This window comes from Perissodus microlepis, chromosome 11, assembly GCF_051167445.1.
Source record: "Perissodus microlepis isolate ML-2025 ecotype Zambia chromosome 11, ASM5116744v1, whole genome shotgun sequence".
Taxonomy (NCBI): domain Eukaryota; kingdom Metazoa; phylum Chordata; class Actinopteri; order Cichliformes; family Cichlidae; genus Perissodus; species Perissodus microlepis.
This window is the reverse complement of record NC_140471.1, coordinates 7,246,043-7,262,275: the sequence shown is the minus strand read 5'-3', so window position 1 is coordinate 7,262,275 and position 16,233 is coordinate 7,246,043. Positions and strand designations below refer to the sequence as shown.

At 40.5% G+C, this 16,233-nt stretch overlaps 1 protein-coding gene across 4 annotated transcripts in view; it reads right to left on the bottom strand.

Annotated features, from left to right (window-relative positions):
* Positions 1 to 15,335, bottom strand: part of ncalda (neurocalcin delta a) — a 63,091-nt gene extending 47,756 nt beyond the window's left edge. For 2 of the 4 annotated variants that reach the window (XM_084944903.1, XM_084944905.1), the window contains exons 1-2: positions 15,223 to 15,335; positions 12,436 to 12,539 (exon numbers count right to left, since the gene is read on the bottom strand). The gene's annotated coding sequence lies outside the window, so the exon portion shown is untranslated. Of the gene's footprint in view, positions 1 to 9,657; positions 9,746 to 12,435; positions 12,540 to 15,222 lie in introns of those variants that run through there. The other 2 variants (XM_084944904.1, XM_084944902.1) reach the window with 2 other exon arrangements.
* Positions 15,336 to 16,233: the final 898 nt, after the last annotated feature.

The following is a 16,233-nucleotide window of genomic DNA, read 5'->3' as shown; positions in this document are numbered from 1 at the left end:
TGAAGAAATTCAGGCCCACTTTTCTTGCTTTAGTTGAGGTTTGCAGGCGCTCGTTTATGCACAGAGCTCCCGTTTTCTGGGGGGACAATCGAATAGAACTACTGTACATTTCAGAAGGAAATAGTCAAATTAACTTGGAATTATTGGAATTAAGCTTGGTCACTAGGTCTGATATATTTAGAACAGAGCAGGAGAAAAAACCTGGAAAAATACCAAAGCTGAAATCTTATTTTTGAACAGCAAATCCTTCTAAATCTAAAAGTAAGGACAGGCCCAGCTGTGTGCTGATTACTTGAAAGCTGATCAACAATCTATCTGTCTAAGCTGTCATTAAGCCTCCAGATTATTAAAAGAAAAATGAGAAAAGAATAGAAATTATCCCTTTTTTAAGACGTCAAAGACTGAGTACAATGTGCAATGAGGAGTGAATGGAGACTGAAAAAATGACAATGCAGGACTTCAGTTCATTATTATCCTTTTTACCACAGAGCTGAGCCATCTTATAATAACTACCCTTCAATTCCAGGCATCGTTTTTGGACACCGAGCTGCATGACCTTCTCTTTGCAAGCGCAAAGTGTTTGTCTCAGCTTCAACAATGAGAGCTGATGCCATTAAAGCTTTTTCCTGTTGGGCGGCTGCAGGGGAAAGTGTGAGGAAAGCTACCTTCCGTGTTGCAGCGGCTGAGGGAACAGAACAGCTCCTGAGGTTCCTGTCCTCTCTCCCCAGGCTTTCTCAAACAACACAATTTTGGCACAGCACAGTGTGGTAGCCACAAACTCTGCAGGCAAATTGACAACTCTGCATGTGTGTGAGAGGGTGTTTGTGTGTCAGTGGAAGCAAAAGAGCATATTCATCATTACACAACAAAGGAAGAATTTTTCTTTTTTCTTTTTTTTTTTTACACAGACGCACAGATTTGCTCCCTTTCTTTTCTCACATATAGCCAGAACACTAGCGCTTTGCATTACCTTATGAATTATGGAAAAATAAATTGTTTTTATTGTCAGTCATGTAGAAATGTTGAAACAGTATAACTGAATCTCCATGACTTGCTGAGCATTAGCTGTGTGTTTGCAGAGCAGCAGCACCATGAGCCAACTATCTGTATCTACACAGGAAACATTATTGAGCTGCAGGTCACCTGTGTTTTGGCAGAGCTCAGAGCCCAGTACACAGTCACTGTAGCTACATGGCAACCGAATAGCAGAAAGTCTGGTTCACCAAATGACATGTATAAAATATAAAGCTATATCGGCTGCTTTTGAGGCTTTATTTTACAAAATAACGAGAAGTGAAATCTCACAATATGAAACTATGATGATAAGGTGCTCATAATGACAACAGTACTGCAAAACATCTATTATGTGATACCTGATACAGTGCATTATTGGCGGTGGTGATGATGAGTGTGTGTTTTCTATAAATCTAGAATAAATATTTCTCGAAAATAAATGTTTTAAAACCTAATCTATCAGTGTGTAAAGTCTCACTGCTTAACGCCAGTAAACTGCAGATTGCACTCAACTGAATTATTACTGATACAAGTTGATGATTCAGTGAATATGACTTCCGTCTGATGACAGTAATATGAGTGAGTTGTTGAGCATATCCTGAATATTTCTGTTGCTACGCGCTACTGTTTGTACCACTGTTAGCTGCTTTTAGCCTCTGTTAGCTGCTGTTAGCCGGAGTTAGTGAAGCTTTCTTTGAAGGGGATCTAACGTTGTTGGAATCTGACACTTAACAAATAAACTCTGATATGATGTGAAAATATAAACAAACTATTTATCAAAGGAAAAGTTATTTTTAGGATACTCAAACCTAACATTAGCTGGTGTAACGTTAGCTAATTAGCTGTTGTAGCTGCCAACTAGCTGTTGCTATTGTTGGCTCGTTTTCAGTTGTCTGGAGATGATAGAGTTTCATGTCTAATCTGCTGAGAATAAGTAATGAGCCTGTTAATGCAGGTTTTTGTGTTTTAGAGCCTTGACCTTGGTTTAGGAGAAGAGGTTTGAATGTTTTTTAGCTTTAAGTGTGACATACTAATGCTGATTTTTTCAATTCAAATTCTTTCTTTGTAAGACCTAAAACTGACATCATATTCAAAAAAACATGAATCTTTATTCAATGCAAAATGTTTGTTACATTTTATAATTTCCCCCAAAACTACATGAAGTTACATCATCTTCTCACTTAAACAACTGAAATGAGGCCCGCTGTTGGCTTGTGTTCATTTGAGAGTGTTGGATAGCTTTAGCTGATTTGTCTTATTTAGCTTTGTAAACATGTCTGTGTTCAGCTAGGTAAAAGTGATTTAAGTGTCTGATTCGGTTTGTTGTTATTAATGTCTTCGCCTGTTGCTATCAGTGTGAGCGGAACTATGTGCCTGCACCACTGTGTTTATGTTGTGTATGCATGAAATGTACTGCATCATAACTGGACATATTGGAGGCTGACCTGTTGGTCATAATTGGATATAGCTGATAATACTTGAAGTTTGCAGATTCTGGCTCATAATGGTAATATAAAAGATTGTAATCCTAATTCTAAAAAAGTTATCACATTATATAAAACTGAGAATTTGTTTTTGCAAATCCTTACATGGTGTTTTTACATGTTTAAACATTTTTTGGAATTGGGTTGTGTGTGCCGTTATCTATTTTAGAAATGCTTTCAGTAAATGTATATTATTTTCCCCTGCAAACAACTTACTTAACTTCTATTCACGTGTTCCTAATGCATAGGGACCAAAACAAAATACGTTGCCACCAGTATATATGAGTAAGAATATATATATGAGTAAGAAGCAGCCAACACAATATCTGCACCGAATTAAGATAAATCTGATCCCTCACTTGGCAATAATAGGGATTGTGACAGGAAATAAAAGTGAGATTAATGAGAAAATAAAATAATAATTATTGTTCAGTGATGATGATGGCGCAGTATCATTGCTCTACGCTGTGGGAAGAGTCGAGTGAAAGGGCCTCCGTAACAGCTCCAACTGTAACTCCAAACATGAAGTGTTGCTGCAGTGGCTTTCCCAGAATAGTTATTCAGTGGGAAGGATTTGCAGTTTGGAAGACAAATAAAGACATAGCACATCATGTGATAACACTTTTTAGTGTTGGGTAATAATATTAGGGAGCTTCTCGATAAACATCTCAAAATAGACTTGTCAGAGAAAACATTTCTCTGATCTTTTCTGTGAAAAAAGAGACGCATAATGTAATAATATAACTTTATCACATCACCTTCCAACCAAACAGTGAGCAGGGAGAGAAAAGAGAAATAAAGATCTGAGAACACATTTGTATACAGATAACAGTCAATCAATCAAAACACATTCCCATAACAATTCCTTCAATCCACGTCTTTGAATCATGTGGCATTATTTGCCCTGGCTTTGTGAGCTCTGGTTTGGCTCAGAGCAACGTTAATAGGCCTATGAGTGAAAGCAGAACCACCAGTGTTTACGCACACTCATGTTCTCACTCTTGCTTGACCGCTCTCTTGCACACACAAACATATGTAGCACGTAGCTGTCCAGGGCTTGAGCATATTTCACACACCATTTGTGACTAAAACAAACATTAATGACCTGGTAGTTGGCCTGTCTGATGTCCGTATATGGAATGTAACTTCTGGCTCAATAACAAAGTTAGTCAGGGAAAAAGAGGAAAGCGCTGAAACAAAACTAATAATAGCATGAAAAATCCATGACGAAGGCCAGTTTTGGTTTTCAGGAGATGGTATTCAATGCCATTACATCATCACTCAGCCATTTAAGCAGGCTAATACGAGCTCACCGTAATGGGCCATTAACCGTTATAGATAGCAGTGTGGCTTTCTAATTTCATCCATTTTGAGTTTTGTGAAGTTGTTTTTTCTTTTTTCCAGTTTCTAAAAGCCTGTGATGAAGTGGCTTTTAGAACCCCCCACCCAACACACACACACACACACACACACACACACACACTGTGTTTTCATATCTTTGTGGGGACATCTAATTGATATAATGCTTTAACTAGTCGCTTACCCTATGAAAAATGAATGAATAATCCTAACCCTTAGCCTGAACCTAACCGTAACCCTGACACTAAAACCACATTTTGAGTCTGAAAAATGCTTTCAAACTCGTGGGGACTGGGATTTGTCCCCATAAGGGCTGTTGGTCCCCACAAACACAATAAACGTCCAATTTTTGGTCCCCACAAAGATATGTAAACACGAACACACACACACACACACACCTGCAGGTGCATGCTTTCCATCTGGAAAGTCATGGAAAGGAGGCACAAAGGAAGTAAAATAATTTAGATACAGACACACACACACACATAAGTGTGGGGAGCTAAGGTTGTCTTTGAACAAAATGTGACAACAGCGAGACCTCAGCCTTTCTCTGATACCATGGCAACATGTTCTATGCATGTGGTAGGTAAGGGAAAGGAGCAGATTCAGGTGTAATCAGTACAACAGTCATAGGGATCGGCCACTGAAATCTCCTCTGTGTGTGTATTCAAATCAAATTCGAGCAATTGTGTTTAATGAACAGAAAGACTATGTTGCAAGGGATTTACATTTCATTAGCAGCAAGCATCCTCCTGAGCTCTATTTTTCTAATATATCTGTGAGGATAAAGCATTCTTATAAATGACCAAACATCACTGACAGCTGAACAAGAAAAGCATGTAATTGAACTTATGCATGTTTATCTGACCTGCTTTGCTTCATTTTAATGTGGTGAAGCTGAGCTCATGCTGTTTGTGCTTTTGCGCTGCGGCAGGCTGTGGTTGTGGTTTGATGGGCACAGGGATCCCAGCCATATTGAAATCAGGCAGTGAGTGGTGCACTTTATGAAAATCAATTACAAATTGCTGGCCCCAAAGCAAATCCATAGTGCATATGGGACACTGTTCTGGATAGATTTCTCATAGTGTTGTATTAAGGGACATGACTTGCATTTTCTGTCTCTAAAACCTTCTATAATGATCCGTTGTACTCATTCTGAATGACAAAGTTCAAATTAAACGTTTACCTTTTGTGCTTTGTCTTCAAATCTTTAAATTATCCTACCTACACAAGCAGGCGTCACGTATAGGCTGGCCCTGCACCCCAACAGTGGTGGGTACACAACATGATGCAAGTGTGCTAAACAGGAATAACCCTGCGTAGCAAACAAGATTTTAAGGACTGAATGTAAAATAAAAAATAAAATGGCATTTAAAACTACATAATGCAGAGAAAGACGTAACAATGTATTGCTAATCTCCTAGGACACCAGCCCAGGCAGTGTGGGTGTCTGGACGAGACACGCTTGCTTGCTCATTCGCTCATCTGCTCAATAAAACTGGGCTGCGGCTGCAACGTGTTGTCTCCCTACCATATTTGATGTGGTACACTCCCACATGTAACCCCCTCCTCTTATTCACTCTTCCTCTCACCCTCCCATACTCGCAGCAGACCGGCTGTCATGATTTGCAGCCCACTCGTGAACGTTTACCTCATATAACTGTCGCTCCGGCAATCTTTCATCCTACTTCTCCTCTGCTGCATGCTGGGTGGCAAACTGGAGCATTATGTAAAGAGAATGTGGGCTACACATGTGTGGATGTGTGGTTTATTCACCTGTACTAGTTACAAAACTTTCTAAAATTCATTTTAGGGTAATTAGAAATAATAAAAATAATACTGCTGAGTTCTGACCTTTTGTTTTTTGTGTGGTTCAGTTTTCCTCCAGTAGTTTTTCACAAGATTTCCTTAAGTGTTACTATGCCTCCTTAAGCATCATTCAACCATTAGACAACCTCACAAACACAGGCAAACTAAGCAAAATGAAAAAAATATTTCACTCAATTCAGTGCTATTTTATTTTATTCATACACCGCCAAATCACAACAGTCACTGCAAGGTGCTTTATATTGTAATTTACAGACCCTACAATAATACAGAGAAAGCCTCAATAATGACACAACCGCACACGAACAAGCACTTGGTGACAGTAGAAAGGAAAAACTCCCTTTTAACAGGAAGAAACCTCCAGCAGAACCAGGCTCAGGGAGGCATAGCCATCAGCTGTGACCAGCTGAGGGGAGGAAGCCAGGACAATGACGCACCAGTTCCCTTTAAATGTCTTTATTTCAGCAGACAATTTTTGATTGTAGCACATGCACAAATGTGTGCATTAGAAAATGGAGCATAATCTCATTCTCTATAGTCCACTATAGTCGCTACAAATCCCTCTAACTATAAGGCACATACCCTGATCTTCACACTTGTCTGCCAGTGACAGGCCTTCCAGCCACCACAGCACTCTCGATGGTGGGAAAGCCCTGTACTAATTCAGGGCATGCCCATTGACTCCTGGCCAGTCAGAGTGTGAAGCCAAAGCCTGTCAGTGAGGCTTAGCAAGTCCTCTCAGTGATGCCATCACTTCTGACAATCTGCCTGGCCTCAGCACTGCGGTGTAACTTTGTTGCTGCTAAAGTGTTACAGTAGCACGTACAGTTTTTAGCAGTTCAGCTGTCAGTAACTGCCTGACTCTTATCTTGCTTTTTAGCATCACCAGTGTGGATGCCTGTCAATGGTCTTGGTTTAGCTTTGTGTAGATTCACCTATGTAATATTCAGTGCTTCCTACATACACCTTACTTAGGCAGGTCATAGACGTAGAGTTGTGAAAAACAAAGTACACCCTTTTGCAGTTCAAAGGTGCTACATATTAGGAAATAAGAAAACAAAGCTAAGACTAGGGATGGGTATCGAAAACCGGTTCTTGTTGAGAACCGGTTCCCGCTGTTTCAATTCCTTGGAATTATTCGCCATTTTTGCAAACGATTCCCTTATCGATTCCAGTCGCCCCGAATGACGTCACCACGTTGCGGAGCGTCATTTACCTGGCAGGAAACATGGCGGCTCAAACGCTCAAAAGTTTGGTTATACTTTACAAGAACGGATGACAACAGGGCAACTTGCAATACTTGCAAAGTAGATATTTCATTTAAGGGAAGAAACACTACGAATATGCAAAAGCATTTGCTCACAAAACATGCGATAACCTTAAATGAATGTCGTGTTTTTAATTCCGCTCCGGACTCGTGAATCTCAACCCAGCAGCAGCGGTAACGTTTGCACATCCTCTCCCGTTAATGCGGCAGGTAAATAATCAACTAACAGTGCATATTATGTTAGCACGATCTGCCTTATTACAAAACCTGCCATTACTGTGCATTTAGGTGACCATGATGAGAGAGACAGAGTCTGGCTGGCTCAGATGCTGGCAGTTCTCGCTGCAGTCTACCTGTAGCGTCTCCTTTCAGGCCAGGATAGACGAATGTCACCGAGCAGTGACTAAGTTTGTGGTAAAAGGCTTGCACCCATTTGCCACAGCAGATGCCCCCGATTTTCGGTAAGTGAATGTGTTTAATTGTAGGCAGGAACATTACTGGATATTCTTGTGTAATTGCTACAGAATCATTTATGTTATACTTTGTTATTGCTACAGAAGAATATTTATTTTATTATTTTACATTTACAATTTTTTTTCCTGGGGACCCTGTGACACCCCATTGAAGAGCCGTAGGCTGTGGATCTCTTAAGATCTCACTGTTGGGTTTGTAAGGCCATGTTAGTCCTAAATTTCTATCTCGTTCAAAGAGAAGATATAAAACAAAGTTCTAAGCTATTCGACCTTAGTGTTCTCCTTTTTTAAAAAGAATCGATAACAGAATCGATAAAGAATCGAATCGTTAAACAGAATCGAAAATGGAATCGGAATCGTGAAAATCTTATCAATACCCATCCCTAGCTAAGACGCAGACCTAGTATGCAAAAAATAAGTGTACCCTGTGATTTAACAGTATCTAGAACCACTTTTAACACCAACAATTTGGAAGTAATTGTTTTGACTTTAACAGTAAGGAATTTTTTTTTGACAAAAAGCTCCCCAATAAGGGCTGAAAATGAGTGAAAAAGCAGCTGATGTCCAAAGAAAAACTTCACAAAGCCCGGGGAACAATTGTTGAAAGCCACTTCAAAAAACTGGCAAAAGTCTGGCTCCTTGGAAGCAAAATGTAGACTTTTATAGACTTTTGCACACAATACTGTAAAGATCATGACTACCAATATTTAAAACAAAAAGCTGCTTTACATGAGCCTTAAAGGGACAAATGAAACCCTTTTTTTTGTCATTTTGACATGAAAATGTTTTTATGTAGGATCTTGTGAAGCCCATCGCAACACTGCTAAGACGCTGGCAATTGGTCATCTCTAGCTAACAGAGAGAAAAGTTATGGCAGACTGACAGATATACAGAGCAACACATACACAGAGCAGAGAGGTTAAATATAACAGACAGCTGGTGTGTACAGCTGACATTTCAACGCGAGACACAGAGGGATGTAGCTTTCTGAAGGACACCGTGCATATCCTCATACCTCCACTCGCCAAACAATTAAATTAACAGTTATTTGTGTCTGCCAAGAGGATTAAACTGTAAAGTGCTATGTCATGTCGTAAAGGCAAACAGTCTCCCTCTGCCCCGCTTTAATACAACAGTCTGAAATCAGCATATACACTTACAGTAAGTATGTTTGAGAGACTGCGGCTCTATTATAGTAAACCATTTCACACTCTCAATTTCACTAAAATCTATTATTACATTTAATGCCAACAGTGCTTATGATCTAACACAACAGACAGGCACTCAGCGCAGTGCCGCGATGACTCACAGGTCAGAGATCCGCATCGAACCAATTGGGAGGCCAGGTGTCAGCGCTGTCATCTCTGACACACAAAATTACTCTGTGACACGCACGAGAGAGAGACGTCGGGCGCCTTTCATTCTCGTAACCTCTCGAAACATAAAAGGCTGCTTTAACTGCTTTCTGTAACATGGCAACAGATGCGTTTTCATGTCAAAATCTTAAGATGATGTGAACTCCTGTACCCAAACGCTTAATTGTGTCCATTAGAGTGGTGGTTTGATTATCTGACAAAAATCAAGACCTCAGTGGATGAAGGACTCCAGGATCCTTTAATGAAACTCATTTCATTACGTTTGTCATCCAGTTCCTGTTTCTATATTGGTGTACTTCTACATGAATGTCACAGTGTTACCATACATGGGTACGTTTTGGTATTCATTCACAAACATCAGCACTCGGTTCACTGTGAGCAACACCTAGTTTCCATGTTGTGCTATGTATGCAGAGCATAAGACTGCGTGGTATTAAATAATTATAATAAATCACCGAGCTGTTTTCCATGCTTCATTTCAGCTGTTAACAGATTTAATTCATCTGCCTCATGCACATCTTTATTTGCAGGGAATGGCAAAGATAAAGATGGATTTATTATTGTTTTTACTGTTACAACAATCTTCATTCGCTTTGTGCCACAGTGAAAAACAGAAGCAGATCCATTCAGCCTGAGATATCACAGGGGCTGTAATAAAAAAGTCTGGCTTGCATGTTGAGGCAGTAACATCAGTCAAAGGTCTCTCAGAGGGTTCTTGTAAAATTAGGTTTCGGTTTGCATCACACTGCCATCTCTGTGAGTTACTGCAGCTAGAAATCTAAATGTGACATCCTAAATACGAAGAACAGGAACAACAGAGTTTTTTTTTAAAGTATTAAACAAACACTAGACTCCACCTGTGAACGCATGGGTAGGGTGCTGGGCGCAGAGCTTCACCTGACACCAGCGGACGGCACGTCGTGTTCTCTCTTGTCACCACCGCGTCTGTGCGAACCATAAAGCAGAGTCGGAATGATCAAGTTTGATCTCAGCTGCACTCATGTGGAGCAGAGCGCAGCCACAGGAGAACAACTGCAGAGCTCTGTGTGAGGAGGGGTGAACTTGAATGCTGGGATATTGTGTGCAGGTGCTGTGCTGCTTCAAGCATATTTGATGAAGCATGTGTCTTGACATTTCTTCTTCATGGGACATCGTGGATACTCTGTTTTAGCTTAAGTCTTTAGGTTTCTTGGCATGTGACTGCAGTGATCTGGGTTGTAAATCAGCGAATTGCATAATACTGCACTCAAAAGTGTTCCAGCCCTTGTGATCTCAATATTTATAAATGAGCTTCCCGCCTGTAATTTGACCTGTTTACATCCTGACAGCAGTATTAAGCTGCAGTGTAGCTGCATCCTTGGTTTAAATGAGGAATGCTAACAATCCTAGCTATCCATCCTGGGAAAACCGAAGGACAAGCACAGACATTGTTTCCCACACTGTGCTCATCATGTTAGAGAAAATGAGCCAAAGAAAATCAAACGACCAGCTCACAAGTGTTACCATGCTGTCATAGCTGGCTGGATTTCTACATGTCAGTTGCCCATCACAGAGAGCACGTCTACTCTTCTCATCCTGCGTTCTACATACATTTTTTTTTATTTCTTATATGATTTTAATTTGTGTATGATCAACTGCCAAATACATAAAATACATCACATATATGTTTTACTGTATCTTAAAAATAAAAATGACAAGTAAGAGGGGGGAGGAACAGCCAACGAGAGGTTCCAACTCAGACACCACTGATAATGAAAGTGCAAGCAGGGAGTGACTAGGCAGCTAACAATGAAGTGCAGTACCGAATGCTATGTTGCTGTGTTTACAGGGTGCTTTCGTCTCATGAACTTTCTGTTATAGTGCAAACACTTAACAGAAATTCATACCAACACCCAGTAAACCTAGCATGGGAAATAGGTTACACTGCATGCTCTGAGACCACACTGTCAACCACGGTGCTGCTCAACGGTTTTCTACTAACAGACGCGAGCTGTCACTATATGAAAGTACAATAAAACAATAGGATATAGATGTATATAGATCTGTCTTTGCCTGTCCACATCTTATTCAATAAGCAGATCCTATCAATGCTTGAACATCTGGTTGGGGTAGGAGCCTGTCGATGAGGGTCTACTATTCTTTTTCCTTATGAAGCTGGAGCCTCTTTAACTGATACTATAAATAATGAGGTTTTGCCAGCTTTAAAAAAAAGACATTGTTGGAAAAAGGAGCTGCCTGAATCACTGCTCAGTTACACACAAGCACAGAAAACTTAATGCGGTTCTGAAAAATAATATGAAATAATATATCCCTAACTGAAGCTCCATTCAAAATTTACCAGTGAACTTTCTACTTTGACGTGTTTTCATTTGTAAATCACTCAAACATGGATGATTGGCCTTTAAGGACACTCCAGGCAACCAAGAGGTGTGGGCATGACTTTCTACAAACCCAATTTAGGGAAGTAAGTGTTTGATATGCTTATAATGTCAGAATACAGCTGCACAGCACACTAATTTCATATTATTTCACTAAAATTATATAGAATTACTAAAGCAAATCAATTCACAACAACATTGGCTGCAGTATTTAATTCAATGACCTGGACAGAGGAGCATAACTGTGGATCTGCCGTGGCAGGAAGCTTTGAACAGCAGTCCACCTGCTCGCTTTGACAGTGGTCAGTTTTCAGTCAACCCTACTATCAGGAAACTGTCATCACATCTCTGCAAGAGCACTGTAAAGTTATAACAAAAACTATCATGTTGTCTCATTATGTTTCTTGCAACATTTTTCTCTTATGTAGCCCACCTACCCATTTAAAAAACACAAATGCAATACCACAGCTATAAGCAGAGCTTGTGGTACAGTGCTTGTGTCCCTTTCACCACACAGAGCGAAGGACTTTGGTATGCAACCCACTGAGATGCGTTTGTATGCAGTCCTCCAAAAAACCCCAACAATATGCAGCCAAGCGTAGACGATGTTGTGCGAAGGTCAAACGCCGATTGGCTGAAAAGTTGTCTAGAACAGGAAAGAGACACCTCCTTCACCACAAAGGGAAACAGGTGTGAAAAAATAATCAACGATCAAAATAGCAGCGTGAGAAGAACAGTGCTGCAGCAGACTGTTTGAATTGTTTCTAGCAAATCTTTTTTTTACAACACATATATAAAAGCAACACTACAACCATTAACTTGGTAAGACAACTGTGGCATTGAGTCTTAGTTGGTTTTCTAGTAAAAGGGCGATTTGAGTTCGAATCCCAGCACTACCCTCCTCTTAGGGGAGGAATGGTGTCCACCATGAAGCTACCACACTGGTGCTACCAGCTGTGGAGACCCCGTGTCGCTTGTTTTGGTATGACGGTTAAATACATCATTCGTTTTCTTCCGCTTATCCAATTCAGAGGGGCGGGGGATCTTCTTATGGGGGGTTGGATCCTATGAAACATCAAGTGTTTGTTCTTTTTGGGCTTATAATGTGCTTGTGCTCCCTAGAAATTCATACGTAGTCAGCCTCGTATGCATTTCTTTGGACTGTGGCAGGAAACACATTCCAGCCAAAGCTCTGAGACAACACTGTCAATCACTTTGAACCCAAATCAGGTAAGTAATGAAAAGGATGCCACTCACCAAGGTGAGCTTTCTTTCCACGCAGCTGGGTCACTACTTCTGGTAGATGAATTTATGCTGGTAGTCCTTATCCACCAATAACTTAATCTGAAAGTTACCAGCACCTGAGGAAAGACATAGAAAAATCTAATTTTTAAACTTCAATTTAATAGCAGGACGACTCTACTAGTGAAACAGCAGCTGTTTATATAAAGCTTATGTGTGAGTTCTATTAGGAAGATCTGTAATCAGTCATCTGCCTGCTTTCCTGGGTGTTAGGCTGCTTTTCTGCTCTTTACATCACTACCACTTTCCCACGCTTTCAATCTCAGTACAGACTTCATTACTCTAGTCCAATCATTTCCTTGTCTGCGTCCTTTGAGCCAATCAGCCTCCACTTTGCATGCAACCCACCTCCTCTCCATCTCCACCTCACCGACACCTCATCCAGAGCTCCATCAAAGCCTCAGTTCATCTTCACCACCAGCAGCACCTAGACTCTGGGGGGTGGGTCCTGTCCTAAATCCTATCACTGCTGGGATTTTGTGCTGCCACGATGGGTCATCGAAGTCTAATCGCAGAATACATGAATTTTTCTATCACAATAAATCATGTTCAGTTCAGAAGTGAATGTAGCGTATTCAACATGCAAGCATGAAGTCTGTAACCATAGATGTACTATTCTTTGTTTGTTAGAGTGCATGTGAGTTAATGATTTAGGGTCAGTGACCCACACAAGTGTGAGAACTGGTTTGACTGCAGCGCTGTCTGTACTGACTCTTGTCATAGACTTCACTTGATTAAAGCTGCTCAGTTGCAAGTTGCCATTTTCACTATTGTACATAGTAACACTTTGAACCAGAGAACTTTACACTGTACCCATTCATACACATGCTACAAAGAACCATGCGGTGCATTGCCCACTAAAACAGAAGACGCTGCGGACTAAACACTGCACAATCCTAAGAAAAATACAAAGGAGACCTATTATGCTCATCTTCAACACTATTTGTGTACTATTGGACTCAACCAGAGCAGCTTTACAATATTCACAGTTCAAAATCACCGCTGTCTAAAACAAGTAGTTTTACCTTCTCTCCCTTCAAAGCCACCCAGCATTCTTGTGATTGGCCGCACCTCTCAAACAACGAATTTGAGCAAAAGGTGGATGGGTGCCTGCGCTGTGTGCATGAGAGGACTGTATCAACAGGTCCACTCTCAACTGTCATCACACACAGTGTCTCACTTTTAGGCTTACAGACTCGTTATTTGAAACCTTGTCGATAGTTAATATGAGCATCATCACTGCCCCATATATCCAGTATATATATTTCACTTTGAGCAAGTCATGCGCTTCATCACGTGCTGTCATATAAAAAACAGAAAGATCACTTACACTTGAGTAATATCTTACACTGTTAAAGCATCCTCATATTTATCTTCAAATATTCCAGGCCTGACCAGAGGGCACGTCTTTCTTCATAAAAACTTCTCCCACAGTCTAACGATGCGCCTCCTTTCTCAGATGTCTCTCAACACATGTAACAAACTAAAGACAGATGGTGTCCTTGTGATAGATCTGCACCTACCAGGGCTGTGGACTGTTGAGGCAAAAAGATCATCTAAGAATATTAAACACCTCTATCAACACTGTAGTTGATATTGGAGACTTTACTTTTAGTTAATAATCCCAACCACCAAAACATACGAAGGACATCAGCTCCACAAGTTACATGTATCTAAAAAAGTTTTTTTCTACTTTTTACTGCTGTCATATTTTCATACAACACCAGAAGGGAATTCAAAATGATCCAATACATCAGAAAGACTTCTTTACTCTGTTTCTTCACTATGTTCAGACTTAGGAAATAATAATAAATACTACTACAGGCTACGTTTCTAGATAGGGGAAAAAAAATAAAATAAATAAATAAAGCGTTTTTCACTCTTAACACAGAACCCCAGCTTGTCAGTGCTCTCTGGTGGTCAAACTCAGATGATGGTGCCTGTTCTTAGGGGCAGTTTGCTATGTCTGTCACTCCTGCGGTCCCTTTTTAAAGCCTGGCGTTCAGATCTGATATAATATGTCTGAATGAGCACGGCTGATTTATCGGCGGTGCCTGTCATCAGAGATATGTGATGCATACAGACTAAACAGGGTTAAGGTTTGTTTACTCTTCACCTGTGTGATAAGGAGCCGGCTGTATCTCGGCCACCAGGAAAAATCTCCCCAAGGCAGAGAAATGTGGGCGTGTACATCCACACTCAACTTCAGTTCATATGTAATGAAATGATCATGGGCCCGAGTAAAACAAGAGGCGACGCCTGCCCCCCCCCCTCAAATCACAGCTTAAGACTCCTTTAGGACAGAGTTGTGATGCTGAGTGAAAGTTTTCAAAGCCTGATCGCCAACAAACACAAACTCAATTCAGCTTAAATCCTCCTGAGCTTTCTTTCTCCAAGCAAACAGTCCGAGTTTGAATCCGCCTACAGCCCGTAAACACGAGCAAATCGAAACAGTATGCTAACTAATGTTAACAGGCCAGAAAGGACAAATGTAATAACAGATGAGTTACGTTAGTTTCTGCTATTAAAACCTCATATTACCCGGCTGTGCTCGGATACAGGACGCGTGTACGTGCTGAGCAAACCTGCAGCACAACAGCAAAAAGTAGACCGCTGCAGACCACACGAGTGAGTCGCTTTATGTTTGTGCTCGGCAGTCATTTACCACAGCCATTTGCGAGGAAACAAAAGAGCTACACATCCTATCAAATAGGGACAAACAACTTCACAGCGGTCACTCACCACTATGTTACAACAGAAGTACACCCGGGGCTGGCCTCTTCGTCTGCCGGCTAACCTGAGAGCCCAAACCGCTCAGACACAGGAACACATGTAGCCCCCAACAAGTGTCAGCGAGCGCGGAGTCAGAGCAAAGATAGCATAGAAAAGATGTGCTGCCCAAGAGAGGGAAACGGTTATACAAATGGTCTATTGCGAGGCATTTCCCTGCATTGAAGTGTGAATGTAATCATTAGAAACTAAATAAATCATTTTTGTTTTGTTCAAACAAAACATATTTTCTTTGCAACACACGAAAGGCGTGTCTGTGCAAATTTTGCGGTACCAAGAAAAAGAGCGGAGTGGGACCTCTGTTTTTTTCTTCCGCTTTAGCCACCGCGAATCAAATTACATTGTAATGACTTTGTACTTGACTCTGGCGCCATCTAGTGGACAACTAGACAATAGGGCTTTTTTTGGTGGTGTCGCCAAGAAGTGATTTTCGATGTTTCTCTCTCTCTCTCTGTGTGTGTTTTAACGTTTAATACATTTACTTATATTGGTGAGTAGACTGTAGTAAAAAGGATATATGAAGGGTAATATATAAAATAAAGACATTACCAGTTCTGCAAGTTTTTTTTGTGACTGCGTTATTGTACTGACCTTATAATCATTATAGTATTTTTTGGTCCCTTGTTGTGTTTATATGACTGCCATGTTGGATTTGTCTCTGTTTTTGATACCTTCTTTGCCAGATCTCGCTTAAAAATACAATTTTAATGTGAATAAGACTTTTTACTCAGATGGATGTACAAAAGTCACTTTGCTAAAACAGATTGCAGTTTCTACCTTGTGGGAGGAATGTTCTTTCTGCCTCAAAATGATATCATTCGTGAGCGATATGTTTGACATATTTTTGAAAGATTATAGTCCAATAAGTCATTTATATTAGTTTAAATTCCTGCAATCATTTTTTTTGGCAAATACCAGAAATCGAATTTTTGCAGACGATCATTTTTGGCAGGACTGTGTTCC